This window comes from Macaca mulatta, chromosome X, assembly GCF_049350105.2.
Source record: "Macaca mulatta isolate MMU2019108-1 chromosome X, T2T-MMU8v2.0, whole genome shotgun sequence".
Taxonomy (NCBI): Eukaryota; Metazoa; Chordata; class Mammalia; order Primates; family Cercopithecidae; genus Macaca; species Macaca mulatta.
Window position 1 is genome coordinate 159707635 of NC_133426.1, and position 9595 is coordinate 159717229.

Consider the following 9595-nt stretch of genomic DNA (forward strand, 5'->3'; position numbering starts at 1 on the left):
ATCGGGTTCTCCTGGGCCACCACTAAGGGGGACTCTGGTTCCCAGGAGGACCAAGGGGAGCCTTGGGTGCAGAATGGAACTGGGACTGAAGTGTTCCTCTCCCAGCACGGGGCTCTGTCTTCTCTTCACCATGCTCACGCTATGGTTAGAGGGAAATTTCTTGTCACTCACCAGCTATGGGCCTTTGAACCACTTACCTAACCTCTCTGTGCCTCTTTGCCCTCACCTAATGGAGCTAATGAGAGCACTTTCCCCAATGGGTTGCTAATGAGGATGGCAGGCGGTAATAATTCCTATGGAATCCCTGGGAAAGTGCCCGGCGCATGCAAAGCACTATTACAATATATGCTGGGCCCCGCTCCCCTCACGGCTCCTGGGGTTATCTGTGGCTCCTTCCTATCCTGTCTACTTAACAAATTTTTCTGCATCCCTCAGGCCCCTCAGACTCAATGTGTCTGCAATGAAATATGTGAATCCCTCCTCCCCCAAACCTGCAAAGCCCCCAGCTCACTGAATGCCCCTTACCCTGGGACCTGCTGATTGGACAAGGCAGGAAGGAGTTGGAGGGTGGCTTATGCCCAGTAGCCAGGAGACAGCAGCAGGCAGCTGCCGCCCGTTTGTCCCTCCTCCGTGCCCTGCCCTGCCATCTCCTGGAGGGTGGGATCAGGGGGCAAGTCTAGAGTCAGGGAGACCCAGGGACCTGCTGGGAGCCAACTGCAGTCATCCAAGTGACAGGAGGGGACTTCGCTCTGTCCTGGGAGGAGGGAGCAGGCAGAAGTCCGGGAGGTCACAGGAAGGGACCTCAGCCTGGGAGGCCCCGACACAGGTCCAGCAAAGTGCCTCAAGGTCGCTCTCTTCCCTTCCACGTGGCTGCTGCCTCAGGCCCTTCTGGAAGCTGAGGGCTGTCAGGGCCTTTGGGATATTTTTTTTTTTAAACTTTTTTTTCCCCTCTTTTTTGTTTTTGTTTTTCTTTCTTTCTTTTTAGAAAATTTCATTTCAATCACAGCCCCAGCTCAGACATTCAAATTCTTGTGGGTTTTTCTGTGGATCTTTCCTAGGACTGGGGAATTTGGAGAAAGAAACCACGGCAGTGTGGCAGCCTCCCCCAACCCTCCCCATATCCTCTGCTCCTGAGGACTGGGAAGAAACCAGCTCCTGTGTACTCTGGAACAAAATCTCCCTCCTCCACCCAGCTCCATGGAACCAGTGTGCTAAACAGGCCTCCCCAACCTCAGCAGTTCAGTCTACGGGACCCCAAGGAACTGGCAGGGCCTTGAGAGGCGAAGACCATCTTGAGAGGTTATGGAGACCATCCCCCTGCATGGAGAGCCTGTTGGCCAGCCCTCAGTCCATGGAGATGGTCACTGAAGACTCAGCAGCAGGCTGCAGCTTCCCTGCCCACACCACCCCACCACCAGCCACCCACCGCCCGCCACCGGAATCATAGCACCTCCCAGGCATCTTCCTCTGGAAAAGCTGGAGGCTGGGGAGGGAACAGAGAGGCTGCTGGGCCTCTCAGGAATGGGGAAAGAAGGGGCCCAGAGGTAGAAGCTTCTAGAAATGTAGACTCAAGCTCAATGCAAGAAAGCACTCCTCCCAGAAAGCACTGTCTGAACACCAGGTGGCTGCCAGGAGAGGGAGGGAGCTCCCGGTCCTAGGAGGTCTCCAAGCCCAGGGAGGTGGGTGGGCGGGTATGTGGAGGGTTGAGTCCTACCATGGGGGAGGGAGGGGACACATCTCTAAGGGGTATTCCAGCCCACAGACCCCGGGTTCTGTGAGGGAGGCCTGGGTGGGTCAGGGGGCAAAAATGTGGCTGAAGGACCCATTGACCTGGAGGAAGGATGTTGGGGGAAAGCTGTGGATGTGGCAGGGAAGCTGGGGAGTCCTGGTCATGGAGGAAAGTTGGCCATGCGTCCCAGCAGGGCCTCAGCTGTGTCAGTGCTTGGAAAACAGGTTGGAAAATGAGACCGGTTGACAGGCACTGGCCCCGCTGTGCCAGAGATGGGCTGGCAGATGCTGGTGGCATTTGAGGCCTCTCAGTTTGTGTGGTGGGCCCAGAGATGTATGGCCAAGCAGTTGAGCTCACCAAGCGGGCAGCCTCCCTGACCTGTGGAGGGTATTGAAAAGTCCTCAGAGCATCTGGGCCCTGCTCTTCATGTGACTTTTAGGGCAGACCCCAGGGTGCAGCGGGAATCAACCAGGCCCCCCAACCCATCCCCCAAAGACACCACGAATCAAAAGAAGCCAAAGTCCAAGGACTTCCCTCTCTGCAGAGGCAGGTCTGCTTCTGGCAGGGGCCGGAGTTAGACCTGAGGGGGAGCCACCCCACCTGGAGGCGCCTAGGTCCTGGAATGCTGTCGGAGCTAAAGCCCTAGAAGGCCTTGCTCTACGGGGCCACTTCGACTCCTGGTCCTGAACCAGGGAACCTGGGGAGGAGCCTTTGAGGGACTGAAGTGTCCTCCATCACCTAAGGAACTAAAGTTCCTTAGTAAGGGTGGAGAGTACCAAAGGCAAGCTGTTGAAGACAAGGCAAGTGTGTGTGTGTGTGTGTGTGTGTGTGTGTGTGTGTGTGTGCGTGTGTGCATGTGAGATGTTCTGGGGGAGAGTTCAGGTCTAAGATGAGAAACTGATCACACCCATGGGAGAAGAAAGTGGCGAGCCCTGGCATTGGGTTTGAGGGAGAAATGTGACAGAGTAATGAGGTCAGGCTCAGGACGGTCTGAGTGTGAGGCTCTCCGCAGGCAAGGCAAAGCCAGGGGGCTGCCTCTACCTCCCCTCCTCTCCCTCCCCCTCCTGTTCTCCTCTCCTTCTTCCTTCTCCTCATCTCTTCCCTCTCTTCCTGGGACCTCTCTGCTGCTAAGCTGCCAGGCTGAGCTGTTGGTCACCCATCCACCCCGCATCCTGGCATGCAGGCTCAGTACCCAGGCCTTGCAGGCGGCCCACGCCATCTGCGCCAACCAGGAGCCCACCAGAAACCCAGCCCTATCCTCGCAGATGGGGGAAGAGGTGGAGAACATGAAAGCAGGGGTGGGGGTCTTGCAAATGAGACAAGGAAGTGGCTGTAAGCTTGGGGGAGTCCCGCAGCTTGTGGCCCTAGCTCTGCAGGGACCACACTGTCAACCTGGGAGCTGCCTGAAGACTCGACTCTAGAACGTTCTCCTCCTAGGCCTCTGTGCTCATCTTTGGAGTCTACTGGCATATGAGAATGGAGAGGCTACCTTGGGACCTTGGCTTCCTCTTCCTGTCACTTCTAGTCCCTATGCTGGGCCTCCTGCTTTAGAGCCCCACCTTCACCTCCTGCAGTTGAGGGGCCTCATCTGCCCCGTCCTGCCCCCAGGCCACTAGCTCCTCCAAGAGCACATCCGGCAGCCAGCGCAGTCGGCATGGTACCACCATCGCCATCACCATCGCCTCCTGTGGGCCTAGAGGTGCTACCATCACCTGCCCCGCCCTGTCCCCCAGGCCACAGGCTCCTGCAAGAGGGCAGGGCCTGCGACCCAGGGCGACTCTTGCTTTGAGGCCAGAGGCAGTTGTAGGGGGTGTGGACAGAGTCTGGCTGGCAGGGAGGCAGTGACCCAGCGGTCCATCTTTGTCCTCCTGCCCCGGGCCCCAAAAATGGGAGGGATGGTCTGGGGCCCTGGGGACCTTTGGGTTTCCCGCTTCTGCCCTCGCACTGCCTGTTTGCAGTGGATGCACTGGGCCAGGCGAGGACGGGGGTGGGGGCGAGGGGGTGGGCGAGCGGCTGCGCGTGCACGCGGCTCGCGGGAGGTGGCGGGCGGGGGCGCGCGCAGCTGCACGTGCGCGGGGCGCAGCCGCCCAGGCGGCGGCAAAGGAAACGGCGGCGGGCGGGATCGCCCCCTCCGCGGGGAGATGCTCGGGTCTAGACGGCTTGGCAAGGCCGGCGGGGCTGAGTCACATGCGTCTGGAGCGGGAGGCGAGGGCGCCAGGACAGGAACACGAACATGCCCGCTCGGAGGGCCGGCCGGGGGAGGGGGCGCCCGCCTCGCCTTCTTGTCTTGCCCGAGCTCCCCGACCGGGCCTGAGCTCCAGCTTCTGCCCAACCTCGGTTCCCTGCCAAGATCCTCGAAGCCCACCCGAGGGGGCGGGGCAGGGCCGCTTTCACAGGGAGTCCAGCGAAGCCACGATATGGGCGGGAATGAACTCGAATTTCACACGGGCAAGGAGGGTGGGAAACTACTCTGCCCCCATCCCGACCACGACCCTGCTCCCTATGGGCCGGTCCCTGCTGCGTGCCACCCTCTGCAGTCCCCCTCCACTGGCACCCTCTACACCATCCGCAGCCAACCTTGTCCCATTTGGGGTCCTGTGTTCCCCTTCCCTGCTTTTTTTCTCCGCCCCCACCCCCTAGCAGGCTCTCTAGCGCAGGATCGCCAGGTCTCAAGCATTTAGTGCTCACCAAAGCATCTGCAAGAAAAGTCATTTAATTGGGACCAGATCCTCTGAGGTTTCAGTGGCATTAAAATAAGATGGGTTTCCTCCAGGGAAGAGTAGCGGGCAACAGGAAGAGGGCATGGAAAGTGGGACTTTTTTCTTCTCCAAGCTTTAAGGGGGAAAGGCCCCCTATTGTTACTGACATGTAAGATAGCTGCGGGAGCATGTCCCCAGAGAATCCCACCCATGTGCCACACACTGCTGTTGTTTTTATTCAGACAACATGTGGAAAGCTCAAGAATGGGCCTGTTCCCTTTCTCTGGGGGTCACCCCAAGGCTGTGTCTCTGGCTGCCCTGGGCCCTGGGAAAAGGACAGGCACGTGGTAGGTGCTCCTGTAGAGAGCAGGAGAGCAGGCACAGCCCCCAGACCTTGACCCTGAGGCCCACATGCTCCTGACCCCACCCACTCCTCCTTGAAACCCAGCCTCTACCCTGGGCCAGCCACTATCACCTGACCCCTGGCGGGCTCAGCTGATGCACGCTGGCTCCCACCTCCTACCCTTATGTCCCCAGTACATCTGTTCGTGCTCCACCCCACAGCCTGAGGGGGCCGGGTCCTGTGACTCCTCTGCTTAGCAGTCCAAGGTGGCTCCCTGATTCTTTCAAGGACAAAGGCAAGCCGGCCCACCCCGACAGACACCCTCCCACGGCTCACTCAGCCTGCGCCACCACATTGCTGTCATTGCCAATGCTCAAATTGGGCCCAACCCTTTCCCACCTGGGGCCTTTGCACTGGCCATCCCTCTTTTTCAGAGGGCTCTTTCTGCAGCTTTTTGCATGGCCATGGCCTCTTCACTCACGCCTCTGCCCAAATGTCACTTTCTCACAGTCCTCACCTGATTCCCTGTCAGTGAGCAAAGAATCCACTCTCCAATCCTCGTTGATGACAGCCTTGAGGGACAAACACCATTGCTTTGGCATCCTCCAGGCTACCAATCTGAGTCCCACCTTGCAGAGGGTATGTGTGTGCATGAGTGTGTGCATGTGTGTGAAGAGTGGGCTACATGGAAGGGAAGGGGAAGGAGGAAAAGGGACAGGACTTCCTTCCTTGACCTTAGAATCCTAGGATTGTACAACTAGAAGCGACCTTGATCATGTAATCCAGCTTCTCTAGGCCCCTTCTGGCTCTCAGATTCTAGAACTGTCTAAGGAGCCTGTTTCCACCATACTGAGATGAGTAGACTGGGGCACTGAGGAGGGAAGCTTGTTCCTGACGTCACATGGCCAGTCCGTCCATGGCAGAACTGGGAGCCCAAAGCTCTTTCCAGCAACCCTCAGGCTGCATCCCTGGTTCCTGGAAAATCCCAACAGCCCTCCCACCCTCTGCTCCAGACACCGGGCTCAGGATTACTGTTGGCTTGGGGCCTGCCTGTCTCAGCACAAGTCCATCAGTGAGCTCTTGGGCGGGGGGAGGGCAAGGCAGAAACTTGCTGGGAGCCTCTGGCTCTGCTGAGCCCCTGAGGCTGGCTCTGCTCCTTCAAGGTCCGCACAATGGCCGGGTGCCCTGGGACTGGACTGAGTGGGTGGCAGGAGTACCACTCCCCAGAGGCCCACTCGGGTCAGCCACCAGGCTCCCAACCAGGAAGAAGGGCAGGGAGGCTAGGCCTCCACAGGAGCTGGGAACCAAGAGGACCCCAGGCCTCACCCCTTCCTGCCTAGGTGGGTAGGAGCAGAGTCCCTCCCTCCTCCGGGCTGGCTGTGCCAGAGAAACCTGGGAGCAGGCTTTCCCCCACCCCCAGCCCAGCTAATGGGAACCAGATGGCAGGATGTTTAGTCAGCGCCTGGGGAGCAGCGCAAACAGGGGAAATGGGTAGGGGGCCAGGATTCCAGAATCCATCCCCAGGCGGGGGGAGGGGAGGAGCCGGGGTTCTCATCACTGTCCAGTGTCCAGACCCCAGGTGCTAGGCTCACCTCGGGCAGGGACCTACCCTGTTTCTCAGGCGATGCCTGGACCAGGAGGCAGGAGGCCTGGTCTCTGGTGTCGACTTGGGTGAGCCCCATTCCTTCTCTGTTCCTTCTCTGTAAAATGGGGGGTCGATTGTACTCTCTCTTGCAGGATCCTGGGGCAAGTTTCACTTAGTCTCAGCGGCATACGTCAAGTCTGCCGTGTCCCAGTGTTACCCTGTCCCAGCTTCGGCAGCTGCCCCCAGGCAGAACACTGGCCCACCACCATCCTATGTCACCCACAGGATGCACAAGGAGATGGTGGCCTCATCCCTGACTCCAGAGGCATTTGCTGACTTCCCAGATGGTCCCTGTCTCTGGTCTGTACGTGACAGGGTCCAAATTCAGGTCAGAAACCAGAGCCCTGGACGGCGGAGGTGCCCTGGATATGGCAGAGGACCCCGTGTGGCTCCTACGGGACTGTTAGCTGTTGTGGCAGCTCCTCGAGGAGCCCAGTGAAGACCCAGTTGCCAGGCCTCCTCCCCACCTTGACCGGCCCTGCACCCCTCTGGGTCTCACACTTTGCCCCATTGCCCCAGGATGGAGACTCCTGCCTGATGGCCTTTGCAGGCCCCTGCCCCTCCTCCACTGCTTCCCTTCTCCCCTCCACCCAAGCCTTGCCCACAATTAACTCATTTCTTAAGATCGCTTCCAAACCTAAGTCAACTCTGGACAGGGCTGTAGGAAAAGCTTCCTCAACCCTGGCCCTGAAGAGCTGAGCCGGCGGTGAGATCAGTCCTTTTTGCCAGCCCCCGCCTGCCTGCTCCCCCCAACCCTGGCTCCCACAGCAGAACCCGGGGATGCGGCTGCAGGGACACCCCGGTTGGAGCAGGGACTTCTGGCAGCCCTCTGAGGGTGGTGGGCTCTGGGAACTGGGGCTAGACATCCACTTATTTGCCCCTTACTCCACCACACGCCCCTTTGGCCCCACCCAGCAGTCCCCTCATCGAGCCCAGCCCATTTTCCACCTCATGCTATCCTGACCCCCAGGTGCCCCTCCGACCAAGAGAACGCGTGCAGCTTAGGCACATCAGAGACCCCAGACCGTTGGCCAAGAAGTCTAGGGGGGACCTGTGACATGGCTTCACCCAGGCAGTGCCTAGAACACCCATGCTCCTATGTATGGGGTCAGGACAGCCACAGAACATCCGGTCTGCCCCCTACCCCATTTTACAGAGGAGAAAGTAGAGACGTGGAGGGCAAGCAGAGGAACCAGGAGCCAGCCCAGCCCGAGGCACACCCATGCCCAAGCAGCGCTGGGGTCTCGGGCGCGGGAGGTGTACCCTCGCCGCCTGTGCTGTGCCCGAAAATTCCATTTCCTCTGGAACCCAGAGGCCTCCACACTGCTGCCCACGGCAGAAGCCCATGGCCTTGGCACCCACCCCCTCTCCTTTGGCAGCCATGGATACAGGGCCCAGCAGCCTGCGGTGGCCGGCCGGCTCTGTGGCGGGCCTCTCAGGCCTGCCACGTGTGAGACAGAAGCCCCATTCATGGAGGCCACTGGGCCAGAGCCAGCGGAGAATCAATGCAGGCCTCACAGCAAAAGGGCAGGACCGCCCGGTCTGAGGAAAGGGCGATCTGTCTTTCTCTTCAGGTGGGAGCAGTGCACGTTGTAGGGAGTTGGGGGCAAGGTCTGGGGAGGTGTTTGTTCGACAGAAGGGGGGCCTTCCCAGGGAAGGGATGAGGTGGGTAGGGAAGGCTCCAAGTGCTGCAGCCAGGGCCAGGAGCTCAGGGAGAAAGACCAACTTATGCTGTCCGCCATCGTCCTACCGTGGCCGCCACCGTGCCTCTCCCAGCTCTCCTTCCCTCCATGGCGGCCAAGAGGAGTGTGCTGCTCCCCATCCTGGCACTGTGAGTGGGGTGCTTCTCAGGAGGGACCCCACCAACCCCCATGGGCTTGGCCACCCTGCAGCTGCTGCTCAGCCCACCAGGGGCCCCCAACGGTGAGTCGCTGGCACCAGCAGGAAGAAGACTGCTGCAGGCTGCCCACCTCAGGCCCACTTTGGGTACTCAGGCGGGGCTGCAAAGGGCCCAGGGCCCCATGGCCCTGAGAGAGCCCCCCCTGGAGGGCGAGGGGTGCGTGCAGACTCTAGGGGTGAGGGAGGGAAGAGGCCTCCCTGGGAGCAGGCGCTACAGTGAGGCCGAAAGCGGGTCGGGGTGTGCTCGGGAGCAGTTGCTCTGGCTACCCCAATGCCTCCTGAGACAGGAAGAATCTCGGGAGGCTGGAAGTATAGGGCTTGGGGGTGAAGTGGGGTCACTGGCAGAGAGGGGCTCGAGGGGTCCAAGGACATGGGCTATGAGTGTGGCCTTTGTCTTATAGGCCAGTGGTTGTAGCCACACTTGGTGGCCCTACCCCAGGCTTGAGGGTAGGGCAGGAGGGGCCAGGTGGGTGGGTCTGGCCCGCACCTCTGCAGACAGAGCAGTGCCCCCCATGGTCGGCCCTGGTTGAGGAGGAGCTGCTCCGTAGAGGAGGGAAGGCATTGGGGTTATCACCACTTCTCTAAAGTGGCTCCTCTAAACGGGCCAGGTGGCCCCTGGGCTTGCCTAATCCCCAACAAAGCCCCTGTAGCAGACACTGGGGCTTTCACCTCTAAAAGCAAACTGTGCCAGGTAACAGGAACCCCTTCATCTCCCCAGAAACTGTCCCCGGGAAGCACATGTGAGGTCCCTGCTCACCAACGGGTATGGGGCAAAGGGGATGCTGGGGCAATGCCCTACCCCCCCCCCATTCTTGGGACACACTGGGGAAGTGAGGGGAGGTGGGACCCAAGGTCCCTTGAGCAGCCCAAGGCTTTCTACTCAGGGCTGCTGAAGCTCCTCTGCGCCCAACCACCAGTCCAACCCCTGGGCCCAACCTATAGGCCCAACCCCCTAGCCCTAATGGGCCTCTAGCGCCCCCGCAGTGAGAAGCTGTATAAGTTCTGAGAGGCAGTCTGGGTGACTGGCCCCAAAGTCTCCTGGCCTGCTGCTGATGGTGGGGACACCCTGTTCTCTCACCAGTGCTCCTCAGGAGGGAAGGGAAAGGCGGGGTGAGGCCTGATTAAAGAGGAAGGGCGATGGGCTGGCTAGCAGCTGACAGCCCCTTGGGGAAAGAAGACAAGGCCCCCAGCCCACAATGGCTCCTTCCGCAGGTCAGCTGCAGCCCATCCCTGGCATTGGCCGCCCAGACAAGCCTGAGGCTGGGCAGCTGGACCAGCCG